Consider the following 16,223-nt stretch of genomic DNA (forward strand, 5'->3'; position numbering starts at 1 on the left):
CCCAGATTAAATAAACTGAGGATATTGCTCTTACAAGAAAATATACAGTGGCAATGAGATAACTTCTATTAAAAATAAACACTTAAAGAGGTTGCCATGAGGAAGTTATAAGGAGCGGGGTACAAAGTATGTATGGTTAGACGTTGCATATTCACCTTGTCCTTTTTTAATTTAAAACACAGGCTAGGCCCGGGGCGGTGGCTCACACCTGTAATCCTAGCACTTTGGAAGGCTGAGGTGGGTGGATCACCTGAGGTCAGGAGTTCAAGACCAGCCTGGCCATCATGGTGAAACCCCATCTTTAAAAAAAAAAAGCACACAGGCTAAGTGCAGTGGCTCATGCCAGCACTTTGGAGGCTAAGGCAGGCCAATCATGAGGGCAAGAGATCAAGACCATCCTGGCCAACATGGTGAAACCCTGTCTTTATTAAAAATACAGGCGCCTGTAGGTCCAGCTACTCAGGAGGATGAGGCAGGAGAACCACTTGAACTTAGGAGGCAGAGGTTGCAGTGAGCTGAGATTGTACCACTGCACTCCAGCATGGTGACAGAGCGAGACTCCATCAAAAAAAAAAAAATCCCACAGACTGCTAGAAATAAAGTTCATAAGTTAATTGGAGTAAAGAGAAGGTTGAATGAAAAATCATCCTAGGGGGTCAAAGATTATTTTGAAAGGTTGAGGAGTTGGGCACGGTGGCTCAAGCCTGTAATCCCAGCACTTTGGGAGGCCGAGGCGGGTGGATCACGAGGTCAGGAGATCGAGACCATCCTGGTCAACATGGTGAAACCCCGTCTCTACTAAAATACAAAAAATTAGCTGGGCATGGTGGCGCGTGCCTGTAGTCCCAGCTACTCAGGAGGCTGAGGCAGGAGAATTGCTTGAACCCAGGAGGCGGAGGTTGTGGTGAGCTGAGATCGCGCCATTGCACTCCAGCCTGGGTAACAAGAGCGAAACTCTGTCTCCAAAAAAAAAAGGAAAAAAAGGTTGAGGAAACTGCAGTTGGTTCTCTAATATGATCATTAGTGTCAAGAAAGTGAGCTAGGGCCCGTCATGGTGGCTCACACCTGTGATCTCAGCACTTTGGTAGGCTGAGGCGGGCAGATTGCTTGAGCCCAGGAGTTCAAGACCAGCCTAGGCAATATGACAAAACCTCATCTCTACAAAAAAATACAAAAATTAGCCGGGCGTGGTGCTGCACAGCTGTGGTCCCAGGTACTAGGGAGGCGAAGGTGGGAGGATCGCTTGAGCCCAGGAGGCAGAGGTTGCGGTGAGCCAAGATCGTACCACTGCACTTCAGCCTGGGTGACAGCAAGACTCTGTCTCAAAAAAACAAGGTGAGCTTGCCAAACCATACTTTTTAAATTAAAGTCTGATATTTCTCTTCAATCTTTGAGTTTCTTTTATAATCACAAGAAAAGGCTTTTTTTTTGAGATGGAGTCTTGCTGGAGTACTCTGCCTGGCACGTTCAAGTGATTCTCCTGCCTCGGCCTCCTGAGTAGCTGGAATTACTGGCACCCACGACCACACCCAGCTAGTTTTTGTATTTTTAGTAGAGATGGGGTTTCCCCATGTTGGTCAGGCTGGTCTCAAACTCCTGACCTCAGTTGATCCACCTACCTCAGCCTCCCAAATTGCTGGGATTGCAAGTGTGAACCACCACACCCAGCCTGAGAAAAGCTTTTTAAAGTTCTCTTGGATGTATCCATAAAACACATTGGAGGTCAACATCAGTATGACCACAGAACACATTTGTATCACAATACTTTGATATTAACAGGACTTCATGAGATACAGTTTGCACACGCATCCAAGTCAACAGCAAGAAGTGTATTCACAGATGATTTAATGTCTATAAGATATTAAAGTTTATTTCACTGTGTTTTAAGTATTGTAAGAGGACAAAAGATAGAGAATTTAAATCGTTTTAATAAGAACCAGATATCTCAAATGTGTTCAAATTATAAGATGTAAAAATAGCTTACATCAGCAGAATGGTTGGAAGATGTTGCCCATGTATTGTTCTATAAATTGAATGGGATGTCTCCCAGGAACAGGTGTTCTTTCATGAAGCTTGTGGCATTAGATATGCCCTTCACCTCATTGCCATAAAGACATATCGTTGTAAAGTAAAGAGAATAGTATGTGTGTTTCAGGAGTTGTCTGCATTTTTTTTTAAATAAAAGATATATCACTGGCATACATGATTTTTAACAAGACATTTTTAGACATAACTAGTGAAGGTTAGTTTTTCTAAAAGTTCATAATGAAAGAAATAGAAGAGGACAGGAGTTACAGGGCTTATATGGGACTGGCTAGTGTATTTTAATTTTTTTAATGGGGAGAATGAAGATACTAGTATGTCAAAGAGAATTACAAATTGCAGATGGAGAAAAGAAATTGATAAACATTAAATGAAGTGATGATGGTGTGGGCCTAAGAACTCAAGTAGAAGGAGGAGAATCGTTCTTCCTCTAGTGGTGCTAAGCAGGGGATATACTTTTGCCCCACCCCAGAGGCTGATAGGAAGTATTATACGGCAGCTAGTGAGTAGAAGCCAAGGATTCTCTAATATGATCTCTAATATGATCATTAATGTCAAGAAAGTGAGCTAGGGCCCGTCATGGTGGCTCACACCTGTGATCTCAGCACTTTGGTAGGCTGAGGCGGGCAGATTGCTTGAGCCCAGGAGTTCAAGACCAGCCTAGGCAATATGACAAAACCTCACTCATCTCTACAGAAAGATACAAAAATTAGCCGGGCGTGGTGCTGCACAGCTGTGGTCCCAGGTACTAGGGAGGCGAAGGTGGGAGGATCGCTTGAGCCCAGGAGGCAGAGGTTGCGGTGAGCCAAGATTGTACCACTGCACTTCAGCCTGGGTGACAGCAAGACTCTGTCTCAAAAAAACAAAACTCAATATCTACAGTGCACAGGACTAAATATCTACAGTGGACAGGACAACCTTCCATAGCAAAGAATTATTCAGACCAAAATATCTATAGTGCCAAGGTAGAGAAACCCTGATCTAGTTAGGAGGACAAGAAACTATTAGGAGAGTATAGAAAGAAGTATTTAGGCCAGGCACAGCAGCTCATGCCTATAATCCCAGCCCTTAGGGAGGCTGAGGTAGAAGGACTGCTTGAGCCCAGGAGTTTGAGACCAGCCTGGGTAACATAGTGACACCCCCTTTCTATAAAAAAATACAAAAATTAGCCAGCTGTGGTGGCATGCACCTGTAGTCCCACCTACTCAGGAGACTGAGGCAGGAGGATCACTTAAACCAAGGAATTTGAGGCTGCATAAGCCAAGGCCACGCCACTGCACTTCAGCCTGGCAGACAGAGCAAGACCCTATCTCTTAAGGGAGTTAAAAAAAAGGCCAAGTGCTGTGGCTCACGCCCGTAATCCCAGCATTTTTGGAGGCCCAAGGTGGGTGGATCATTTGAGATCAGGAGTTCAAGACCAGCCTCACCAACATGGTGAAACCCTGCCTCTACTAAAAATGCAAAAATTAGCCAGGTGTGGCAGTGTGTGCCTGTAATCCCAGCTACTTGGGAGGTGGAGACAAGAGAATCTCTTGAATCTAGGAGGCAGAGGTTGCAGTGAGCCAAGATCATGCCACTGCACTCCAGTCTCCGTGACAGAGCGAGATTCTGTCTAAAAAAAAAAGGAAAAAAAGAAAAATATTTAAGTGCAAGAGATTATTTAAACTAAGGGAGCTTGAACCCTCTGACCTTAATCTTATTAAAGTAGCCACACGTCTGATAAGACTTAACAATTCTGTTATTAACATGACCCAAAGTCAGAATTAGTTTAGCACAGTCCCAAGACCTCAGTTCATTTCTTCACAGGTGCATGTAATGAAACTTTGAAATTCCATTTTATTTTTATTTATTTATTTATTTTGAGACGGAGTTTCGCTCTTGCTACCCAGGCTGGAGTGCAATGACACGATCTCAGCTCACCGCAACCTCCATCTCCTGGGTTCAAGCAGTTCTCCTGCCTCAGCCTCCCGAGTAGCTGGGACTACAGGCGCGCGCCGCCATGCCCAGCTAATTTTTTTGTACTTTTAGTAGAGACGGGGTTTCACCATGTTGATCAAGATGGTCTCGATCTCTTGACCTTGTGATCCACCCGCCTCGGCCTCCCAAAGTGCTGGGATTATAGGCGTGAGCCACCGTGCCCAGCGAAATTCCATTTTAAATTGCATGCATATGTCCAATGAACAAGTCAGCAAAAAAAAAAAAAAAGTTTTTATTAACTTAAAAATAAAACTCTAGCAGTAAACATTTCATTAACTTGATCTGGCAAACAATAATCCACATAGTTCTAGAACAGAGCAGCAGTCTCTCATCCTGTTGGATTCTTGAAAGATGTTGAAGATAGTGTTCTTCCAGGCCATCATTCTGTTTTTTAAGAATAGCTATATTTTTTCTAATCAAATGAAAGTAAATAAGAAGCTGAAACACCAAAATCTAAGGATGAGCTGTAATGTCATTACTTGTCAGTACATGCTTTTTAAGATTCTTGTTTTTGCTATTCTTCTGTTTCAATAACATTTTTTTCTATAAGTGAAAAAACTGAAAGAATTATGGGATCTTTTATCTTTATTTTAACCCAGCCCATGTATTCTTTTCAGAAAGCCTGAAATTTGGCCGGCATAGTGCCTCAAGCCTGTAATCCCAGCACTTTGGGAGGCTGAGGCGGGTGGATCACAAGGTCAGGAGATCAAGACCATCCTAGCTAACATGGTAAAACCTAGTCTCTATTAAAAATACAAATAAATAAATAAATAAATTGGCCGGGTGTGGTGGCACACACCTGTAGTCCCAGCTACTCAGGAGGCTGAGACAGGAGAATCACTTGAACCCAGAAGGTGGAGGTTGCAGTGAGCCGAGATCGCAGGACTGCACTCCAATCTGCGTGACAGAGCAAGACTGTCTCAGGAAAAAAAAAAAAAGTCTGAAATTTATCTTCCATTTGTTAGGTTTCTCTTATAAGAAAAACTTTGTTTTAAAGACCATTTCCAAAGTCTGATTGTGTATTTTTGGTTTGATTCTGACTGGCAGTTAGATGGTACAAACAAAAAAGAAACATCCTTTCTATTTGCTTCCTTTAAACATAAAAAGCATCGTCTGGATTGCCTCTATAATTTTTACAGAAACACATTATAATATCACTTAAATTCCACCATTGGCCCATTGTTCTCGGACTCAGTTCTTTCCATGGTAATTTTTATTCTAAACTGGGCAGATGCCGTCATTCCCCTGGCTTCTGCCTTGGTTTCTATTAAAGCTTATTTCAGCATTCAAACTGGGAACTTTCTGTTTTCAAATGTCTGTACAGAATCATTAGAAGTGTAGTGTGACTGTGCCTACACCTTCAGAGCAGGTACATTTTTTATGGACTGCAAGGGGAAAATTAGGAATTATTTTTCTCAAATCTTTCCAGCTAATAAACTTATTTAGTATTTGTCTCATGATTCGAAGTTCATAGGGTGCTTTCATGTACATTATCTTTTTTGGACCTAGCAACAACTGTATGACATAGTTATTATTATAATTTTATTGGAGATAAATTAAGTGTAAAGTTAGTGAGGCTTATGACTCCATAGCTCGCAAAGCCAACATGTGTTCTGATTCCTGCTTTATATGCTCTGGTCTGAGTTCTGCTCTGCTTTTTCAGGGACTCTTGACTGCATGTCCAGGATTCTAGGCACTAAATGTGGAGGTGGGGGTGAGGGAAGAGGGGGGAAACAACAAAATCCCCCAGATAAGAACATTCTAATATCTAGCAACCCAGTTACTGTGTCCCCCCATTTTCTGGAGACCCATCACTACAGCACTCTGTCTGGGTATTTTTCTCACTTGACTCCAACCCCAACTCCATTTCCTTATTAGAGCTGTGACATTGTTATCTTAGTCCTTCTGTTCCTTCAATTTCACTGCCCTTGCAAGCTACTCTGCCTTTAATTTTAAATATTTTCAGATAGTGAAAGTGTTACATTCAAAGCAATTTTTGCAAAATACTCAATTTAGTATCTTCCTCTCTCTCTCTGTATGTGTGTGTGTGTGTGTATATATATATATATATATAGTTTTTTATTTATTTATTTATTTTGGCAGAAAAATACCTAAGGAATAAACTAAGATAATTCTATTTAATATGCTAATATGTTATTGACATGTTAATATTAAAAATTAGACATTGATTTGATAGAAAGGAAAATGGAAATAAATTTTTACTTACTCAGACCAGTTTCATAAAATCTCATTATTGTGTGTAGTCGATGTTAAGATTTCAAGTGGATTTTAAAACTGGAGTAGTTCTTTCCTTAGTTCCAGAGCACCTGGTACTTGCTTAATAGTGCAAGAGAAAATTATACCCACCAAAAGCAATAATGCCAGTGGTTTGTTTCTGACTGTAATATTAAGAAGTATGAGTCTTGAAATCCCATAAAATGACTATTTTAGCAATTCTCTGTTTGCCTATGTGTGTTTGTTCGAGAAAGAGAAATATATTGAACTCACATTTACTCGGCAGCTATGGTATGCCATATACTGCCTAAGCTCTAGAAATACAATAATGAACAGAACAGAAGGGCCAGTCCTAACAGAATTCTCACTGGGTGGTAGAGAGGGTAGTCAAGAGAGGAGAGAGAGGCAAAGATAAACAGAAAGAGATAGACATCCTGTTTCTGTATCAGGACTTGACCCAGAAGCCACAGATTACCAACTGAACCATGGCACCCAGTCATCAGAGAACTTAATATTGATCCGTTCATCTATCTATTCACAGCTTACATTGAGATCCTTATGCCTTTAGGCTCTTGCTGAGAGCTGAGGACGTAACAAAGTCAACACAAAATGTTCAGCCCCCTTACCCAGATTATACCTTCTCTCAACTTAAACTAACAAATGTTTATTAAGTGAATATCTATTATGTGATCCAATGGTGGTTATCAGTCATGGCCGCAATTAGAATTACTGGAGAGCCTTTAAATAATACCAATTTTTGTGCTTCACTTACAACCAATTAAATCAGAACCTTAAAGATGATATCCTGGCATCAGTGTCATTCCAAAGCCCCAGTACAACTCTAATACACAGCCAGAGTTGAAAACCCATTTCCTATCAGGTGCCCATAGGGAGAGAAAAAGAAAATGTAAGAAAATTTTTTTTACCTATATTTGTTAAAAAAAAACTTTCTGGAATTCCATAAAGAAGGTGGAAGAAGCAAACATTTAATTTTCCTTCTTATTTTCTCCAACAGATAAATATTTGTTTACTCCATCTATGCAGAGAGAAAATGAAAACAGCATAAAATCTGCTCCTTCCCTCAAGGAGCTTAAAAATCAGTTCCTTCCCTCAAGGAGCTTAAACTTTGGTTGGAAATAAAAGGCAGAGACTTTTGAGAATTAAATAAAAATACAAGTACTCCAGAAATACCCTCAAATGACAAACACCCTCATAATCTAGTCCATGAGTTCTCATAAAGACAAATATCACTGGGGATCAGAAGCTTTTTCTGATATAAGACCAAAAAAATTTCTCCCATCTCCCCACATAAGGGAATATAACAGGAAATATGCTCATTCTCATTCATTATGCCATAGAAAATTCCCACAAATTTAAAAATAAGTAGCCTATTCTTCTTTAAAGAGAGAATATTATCATTAGAAATGTATGGGCATTTCAAATGGCCAATCTACCTATGTGTGAATTGTGAGGCCTCCTTGCAGGGGCACACAACTTTCCAAAGGTTTTAAAACATTCAGTCAATGTCCCTCATGAAGTTTTAGGAGTAATAATAGTAATTGTTCCAAGGTATATTCCTGTCGCTCAAAATATATGAAGTGATTTTATAATTTTTTAATGGATTTTAAATTTATCTTTTTTATGTTTATATATTTAGGAGGTACAAGTACAAATTTCTTACACGCATATATTGCATTATGGTGAAATCTGGGCTTTTAGTATACGGGTCACCCAAATCACAGATATTGTACCCAATAGGAAATTTTTCAACCCTCGCCCCCTGCCACCCTCCCACTTTTTGCAGTCTCTAATGTCTGTTATTCTACTCTATGTGTCCATGTGTATCCATTGTTTAGCTCCCACTTATAAGTGAGAACATGCTGTATTTGACTTTCTGTTTCTGAGTTATTTCACTGAGGATAATGGCCTCCAGTTTCAACTATGTTGCTGCAAAAAGACATGATTTCATTCTTTTTTTATAGCCAAAGAAGTAGTATTCTATGGTGTATATATACGTATATACATGCACATATATGTATATACCACTTTTTCTTTATCTAGACCTCCATTAATGGACACTTAGGTTAATTCCATATCCTTCCTATAGTGAATTATGCTGTGTTAGAAATACAAGTGCAGGTATCTTTTTGATATAATGATTTCTTTCCCTTTGGATATACACCCCAGTAGTGAAATTGCTGGATCAAAAGTTCTACTTTTAGTTGTTTGAGAAACCTCCACACTGATTTTCATAAAGGTTTTACTGATTTACATTCCCACCACCAGAATATAAGCGTTTCCTTTTCTCTACATCCTCGCCAACATCTGTTGTTTTTTCACTTTTTAATAATAGCTGTTTTGACTGATGTAAGGGAGTAGTATGGTTGTAATTTGTATTTCTCTGATAAGTAGTAATTTTGAGAATGTTTTCATGTTGTTGGCTGCTTGTGTGTCTTCTTTTGAAAATGCTCATTTTTTTTTTACCTACTTTTAAATGGGTTTTTTTTTTTCTTGTTGAGTTGTTTGAGTTCCTTGTAGATTCTGGATAATACCCCTTGGTCAGATGTGTAGATTGCAAATATTTTTTCCCATTCTATAGATTGTCTGTTTACTCTGTTGATTGTTTCTTTTGGTGTACACAAGCTTTTTAGTTTAATTAAGTCTCATTTGTCTGGTTTTGTTTATATTGTGCTCGCTTTTGAGGACTTGATCATAAATTCTTTGCCTAGGCCAATGTCTAGAAGAGTATTTGTTAGGTTTTTTTCTAAGATTTTTATAGTTTCAGGTCTTGCATTTAGATCTTTAATTTATCTTCGGTTGATTTTTGTATATGGTAGGCAGTATGATCCCAGTTTCATTCTTTTGAATGTGACCATCTAATTTTCCCAGCACCATTTATTGAATAGTTTGTCATTTCCCCAATGTATATTTTTGTTGCCTTGACAAAGATCACTTGGCTGTAGATATGTGGCCTTATTTCTGGGTTCTCTCTTCTGTTCCACTGATCTGTGTAACATCTTTATACCAGTACCATGCTATTTTGGTTACTATAGTCTTGTATAATCTAGTAAGGTAATGTGATGCCTCCAGTTCTGTTCTTTTTGCTTAGGGTTTCTTTGGCTATTTGAGCTCTTTTTTGGTTCCATACAAATTTTAGGATTGTTTTTTCTACTTTGATGAAAAAGGACATTGAGATCTGATAGAGATTACATTGAATCTGTAGATTACTTTGGGCAGTGTAACCATTTTAATGATACTGATTCTTGAATCCATGAGCATGGAATGTTTTTCCATTTATTTATGTCATCTATGACTTCTTTCAGTTTTGTGGCCTGAAACTTTACTATTTCATTTGTCAAATCTAAGAGTTTTTTGGTGGAGTCTTTAGGGTTTTCTAGATATAAAATTATATCACCAGGTAACAAGAATAATTTGGCTTACTCTTTTCCAATTTGAATGCCTTTTATCTCTTTCTCTTACCTGATTGCTCTGGTGAGGATTTTTATATTGAATAAGAGTGGTAAAAGTGGGCATCCTTGTCTTGTTCTAGTTCTTAGACATAATATTTTCAACTTTTCCCCATTAAGTATGATATTGACTGTGGGTTTGTCATATATGGTCTTTATTATGTTAATGTATGTTTCTAGTCTGTTGAGGATTTTTATCATAAAAGGATACTGAATTTATCAAATGTTTTTCCTGCATCTATTAAGATAATATGGTTTTTGTCCTCAATTCCGTTGATGTAATATAACATGTTTATTGGTGTACATATGTTGAACCATCCTTGCATCCCTGGGATAAATTCTACTTGATCATGGTGTCTTATCTTTTTGATGTACTGTTTGATTTGATTTACTAATATTTTGTTTATTATTTTTGTGTCTGTGCTAATTAGGAATATTGATTTATAGTTTTTCGTGTGTGTTCTGTCTGGTTTTGGCATCAAGGTGATACTGGCCTTATAGAATAAGTTAGGGAGAATTTCTTCCACCTTGATTTTTTGGACAGTTTCAGGAGTATTGGATTTTGTTCTTTGTGTATTTGGTAGAATTCAGCTGTGAATCCATCTGGCCTTGTGCTTTTCTTGTTGTTGTTGTTGTTGGAAGATTTTTTATTACTGATTCAATCTTGCTGCTCATTATTGGTCTGTTCAGGAGTACTGTTTCTTCCTGGCTCAATCTCAGTAGGTTTTGTGTTTCCAACATTCAGATTCACAAAACAAAGATTACTAGGCCTAAAGAAAGAGGTAGACAGCAATACAATAACAGTAGGGGACTTTATTGTCCCACTCACAGCACTAGACAGATCATCAAGTCAGAAAATTAACAAAGAAATATTGGACTTCAAACCAAATTGACTTAAAAGACATTTACAACAACTTTCTTCCCAATAAATACAGAATAAATATTCTTTTCATCAGCAAATGGAAAATTCTCCAAGATCAATCACATGTTAAGCCCCAAAACAAGTCTTAGCAAATTTTTAAAAATCAAAATCTTATCAAATACCTTCTCAGAACACAGTGGAATAAGGCTAGAAATCAATAAAAGAGAAACTTCAGAACCTATACACATACATGGAAATTAAAGAGCATGTTCCTTAACGTCACTGGGTGTATTAGTCCATTTTCACTCTGCTGATAAAGACAAACCTGAGACTGGAAAGAAAAAGAGGTTTAATTGGACTTACATTTCCACATGGCTGGGGAGTCCTCAGAATCATGGCGGGAGGCAAAAGGCACTTCTTACACGAGGGTGGCAAGAGCAAATGAGCAAGATGCACAAGTGGAAACCCCTGATGAAATCATCCAATCTTATGAGACTTATTCACTACTATGAGAACAGTAGGGTGTAAAAGCACACCCATAATTCAAATGATCCCCCACTAGGTCCCTCCCACAACACATTGGAATTATGGGAGTATAATTCAAGATGAGATTTGGGTGGAGACACAGCCAAACCATATCATTCCACCCCTGGGCCCTCCAAATCTCATGTCCTCACATTTCAAAACCAATCACACCTTCTCAACAGTCCCCCAGAGTCTTAACTCATTTCAGCATTAACCAAAGTCCATAGTCCAAAGTCTCATCTGAGATAAGGCAAATCCCTTTTACCTATGAGTCAGTAAAATCAAAAGCAAGCTAGTTACTTCCTAGATACAATGGGGGTACAGGTACTGGGTAAGTACAGCCACTGCAAATGGGAGAAATTGGCCAAAACAAAGTGGCTATGGGGCCCATGCAAGTCTGAAATCTACTGGGGCAGTCAAATTTTAAAGCTCCGAAATGATCTCTTTTAACTCCAGGTCTTGCATCCAGTCACACTGATGCAAGAGGTGGTTCCCATGGTCTTGGGCAGCTCTACCCCTGTGGCTTTACAGGGTACAGCCTCTCTCCTAGCTGCTTTCATGCCTTGAGTGTCTGCAGCTTTTCCAGGAGCATGGTCCAGACTGTCAGTGGATCTCCCATTCTGGGATCTGGAGGATAGTGGCCCTCTTCTCATAGCTCCACTAGGCAGTGCCCCAGTAGGGACTCAGTTTGGGGGCTTCTGACCCCACATTTCCCTTCCACACTGCCCTAGCAGAGATTCTCCATGAGTGCCCTGCCCCTGCAGCAAAGTTCTGCCTGGGCATCCAGGCATTTCTATACGTCTTCTGAAATCTAGGCAGAGGTTCCCAACCCCAATTCTTGACTTCTGTGCACTCGCAGCTCAACACCATGTGGAAGCTGACAAGGCATGGAGCTTGCACCTTCTGAGCCACACCCCAAGCTCTGCATTGGCCCCTTTCAGCCACAGCGAGAGAGACTGGGACACAGGGTACAAAGTCCTTGGGCTGCACACAGCACGGGACCATGGACCAGCCCAGGAAACCATTTTCTTCTAGGCCTCTGGGCCAGTGATGTTAGGGACTACTGTGAAGACCTTAGACATGCCCTGGAGACATTTTCCCTGTTGTCTTGGGGATTAACATTCAGCTCCTCATTACTCATGCAAATTATTGCAGCTGGCTTTAATTTCACCTCAGCAAATGGTTTTTTCTTTTCTATCACATTGTCAGGCTGCAAATTTTCCAAACTTTTGGTCAGGTGCGGTGGTTCAAGCCTGTAATACCAGCACTTTGGGAGGCCAAGGCAGGTGGATCATGAGGTCAAGAGATCAAGACCATCCTGGTCAACATGGTGAAACCCCGTCTCTACTAAACATACAAAAAATTAGCTGGGCATAGTGGCGCGTGCTTGTAATCCCAGCTACTCAGGAGGCTGAGGCAGGAGAATTGCCTGAACCCAGGAGGCGGAGGTTGCAGTGAGCCGAGATTGTGCCATTGCACTCCAGCCTGGGTAACAAAAGCAAAACTCCAACTCAAAAAAAAAAAAAAAAAATTCCAAACTGTTATGCTCTGCTTTCCTTGTAAAACTGAATGCTTATAACAGCACCCAAGTCACCTCTTGAATGCTTTGCTACTTAGAAATTTCTTCCACCAATTGCTCTAAATAATCTCAAGTTCAAAGTTCCACAGATCTCTAGGGCAGAGGCAAAATGCCACCAGTGGGTCTTTGCTAAAACATAACAAGAGTCACCTTTGCAAACACATAACAAGAGTCACCTTTGCAAACACATAACAAGAGTCACCTTTGCTCCAGTTCCCAACAAGTTCCTCATCTCCATCTGAGACCACCTCAGCCTGGGCCTTATTGCCCATATCACTATCAGACCTTTGGTCATAGCCATTCAACAAGTGTCTAAGAGGTTCCAAACTTTCCCACATTTTCCTGTCTTCTTCTGAGCCCTCCAAACTGTCCCAACCTCTGCCTGTGTTACCCAGTTCCAGAGCCACTTCCACATTTTCTGATATCTTTTCAGCAACACCCCACTCTACTGGTACCAATTTACTGTATTAGTCCGTTTTCACACTGCAGCTAAAGACATTCCTGAGACTGGAAAGAACAAGAGGTTTAATTGGACTTAAGTTCCACATGGCTGGGGAGGCTTCAAAATCATAATGGGCGGCAAAAGGCACTTCCTATAGGCAGTGGCAAGAGAAAATAGGGAGATGCAAAAATGGAAACCCCTGATAAACCCATCAGATCCCATGAGACTTATTCACTACCATGAGAACAGTATGGGGGGAACCGCCCCCATAATTCAAATCTCTCCCACTTGGTCCCTCCTACAACACATGGGAATTATGAGCGTACAATTCAAGATGAGATTTGGGTGGGGACATAGCCAACCCATATCACTGGGTCAGTGAAGAAATTATAATGGAAATTTAAAAATTTTTTGAGACAAATGAAAATGAACATACTGCCTGCCAAAACCTATGGGATACAGCACAAGCAGTGCTGAGGGAAAATTTATAGCATTAAATGCCTACATCAATAAAATAAAAGATATGAAATTAACAACCTAACATCACATCTCAAGGTACTAGAAAAAGAGCAAACCAAACCCAAAGTTAGCGGAAGAAAAGAGATAAAGATCAGAGCAGAACTAAATGGAACAGAGACCAGAAAAACAATACAGAAGACTGAAAAATGAAAAGTTGGTTCTTTGAAAGGATAAACAAAATTGAGAAACTACTCACTAGACTAACCAAGAAGAAAGTCCAAATAAACACAATCAGAAATGAAAAAAGGAGGCTTTACAACTGATACCAAGAAATAGATACGATCATCAGAGACTATTATGAACAACTATATGCTCACAAACTAGAAAACCAAGGGGAAGTGGCTGCATGTTATCTTTTTAATCCTCACAAGTGTATTATTGAGAAAATGAGTCACATGTCACATTAAGTGACAAATCCAGGTTTTGAGCCTAAGTCTTCCAAGTCCATTGTTTTTTCGGATATCCTATTGTTTCTAAATCTTGGCTACATATTAGAATGGGTAGGAAGCTTTTTCAATTTTGCCAGAGCCTGACTTACTAGGTACTCACAATAGCTGGTAGGGGCGGCTTTGGGAGGCAGAGAAACCAACGTAAGTGCTTCCAGAAAAAGGTAAAAAGAATATTTCAGTGATCTTTAATGTCACTTCCTCTGAAGTCAATAATAGATTTATTATTGACAAAGTATTTATTATTGACAAAGTAGTTTAAAACTTTGTACAGAGAGCTATGAAAATAAAGAATATTTATGGGCTGGGCGCGGTGGCTCAAGCCTGTAATCCCAGCACTTTGGGAGGCTGAGGCGGGTGGATCACGAGGTCAAGAGATCGAGACCATCCTGGTCAACATGGTGTGAAACCCCGTCTCTACTAAAAATACAAAAACTTAGCTGGGCATGGTGGCGTGTGCCTGTAATCCCAGCCACTCGGGAGGCTGAGACAGGAGAATTGCCTGAACCCAGGAAGCGGAGGTTGCAGTGAGCCGAGATCGCGCCATTGCACTCCAGCCTGGGTAACAAGAGAGAAACTCCGTCTCAAAAAAAAAAAAAGAATATTTATGAAAAGGTAAATAAGAATAGCATGAGGTTAAAGAGTTTTGATTTCCCTCAAATACCAAATATCTAGCATTTTAACTCATAAGTCACTCTCTTATTACACAAACCTTATTAAAATCTAAACTAAGCCTGGGCGGGGTGGCTCTGTAATCCCTCCACTTTGGGAGGCGGAGTTTGCAGTGAGCCACGATTGCACCATTGCACTCCAGCCTGGGTTACAGAGTGAGACTCCATCTCAAAAAAAAAAAAAAGCACACTAAAATATTTTGAAGATAATCTGCTTTAAAAATATAGGTTCAGGATTTCTACATTAAGAATCAAGATCAAACTGAATAAAATTACTCAGAAGAGTCATTTCAGGTTCTTGCTAGACCATAGAGCTAAAAACAATTAACTGGTGTGGAAAACTTATGGAAACACAAGTTCACTGGTGTTTAGCTAAACTTGTGAGTTAAAAGCAGCAGTTAACTGGTGTGGAAATTCAGAATAACAGTGTACTACTGAAAGAGTATTTAATCTCAGCAAGATCTGTTACCATCTGAAAAGTTATTAATGGCAAAAACTGCAATTACTTTTGCACCAACTTAATACTTAGTTCTGTAAATTAGTAGCTATTTGTAAAGGATAAATCTATCCTAGATAGCCCTAATTTCAATATGAAAGTGTTTTTCTTATAATGCTTTCTAACTACAGGATAGGCCATTGGAAACATCTTTTTTTTTTTTTTTTTTTTTTTGAGACAGAGTCTCACTTTGTTGCCAGGCGCCAGGCTGGAGTGCAGTGGTGTGATCTCAGCTCACTGCAACCTCCACCTCCTGGGTTCAAGCAATTCTCCTACCTCAGCCTCCTGAGTAGCTGGGACTACAGGCATGCACCACCATGCCCAGCTGATTTTTGTTTTTTTGGGTTTTTTTTTTTTTTGAGACAGGGTTTCAAAACTCCAGTCTGTTGTTACCCAGGCTGGAGTGCAATGGCATGATCTCGGCTCACGGCAACCTCTGCCTTCTGGGTTCAAGCAATTCTCCTGCCTCAGCCTCCCGAGTAGCTGGGATTACAGGCACGCAACACCACGCCCAGATAATTTTTGTATTTTTAGTAGAGACAGGGTTTCACCATGTTGACCAGGATGGTCTCCATCTCTTGACCTCGTGATCCACCTGCCTTGGCCTCCCAAAGTGATTTTTGTATTTTTAGTGTAGACGGGGTTTCACCATGTTGACCAGGATGATTTCAATCTCTTGACCTCATGATTCACCCGCCTTGGCCTCCCAAAGTGTTGGGATTACAAGTGTGAGCCATTGCACCCGGCCTGGAAACATCTTTAAGTAGAGTGAGTTTAAATGTTTGGTGTAGCATCCCAATTTGCATGTGTTTAAATGGAGTTCCTTATCCTACCCAGGGTGAATTGACTTCATCTATAATCCATCTTCTTAATTCCATGACTGCTGATTTCCTCTAGGAAAGACATCTGTAAGTGGGCCTACTATGCTATGTATCTTCGGTCTCCCCTTTTCTCTCCACCC

At 40.0% G+C, this 16,223-nt stretch overlaps 2 protein-coding genes across 18 annotated transcripts in view; one reads left to right on the forward strand and one right to left on the reverse strand.

Annotated features, from left to right (window-relative positions):
- The window catches only part of CMSS1 (cms1 ribosomal small subunit homolog), a 390,132-nt gene that overhangs the window by 178,608 nt on the left and 195,301 nt on the right, over nt 1–16,223 (forward strand). The window lies entirely within an intron of this gene.
- Nucleotides 1–16,223, reverse strand: part of FILIP1L (filamin A interacting protein 1 like) — a 305,341-nt gene that overhangs the window by 164,009 nt on the left and 125,109 nt on the right. The window contains exon 1 of one of the 4 annotated variants that reach the window (XM_054246284.2): nt 10,948–11,286. The exons of the other annotated variants lie outside the window; for them this stretch is intronic. The gene's annotated coding sequence lies outside the window, so the exon portion shown is untranslated. Of the gene's footprint in view, nt 1–10,947; nt 11,287–16,223 lie in introns of those variants that run through there. 4 annotated transcript variants of the gene reach the window in all.

This window comes from Callithrix jacchus, chromosome 15, assembly GCF_049354715.1.
Source record: "Callithrix jacchus isolate 240 chromosome 15, calJac240_pri, whole genome shotgun sequence".
Lineage (NCBI taxonomy): Eukaryota > Metazoa > Chordata > Mammalia > Primates > Cebidae > Callithrix > Callithrix jacchus.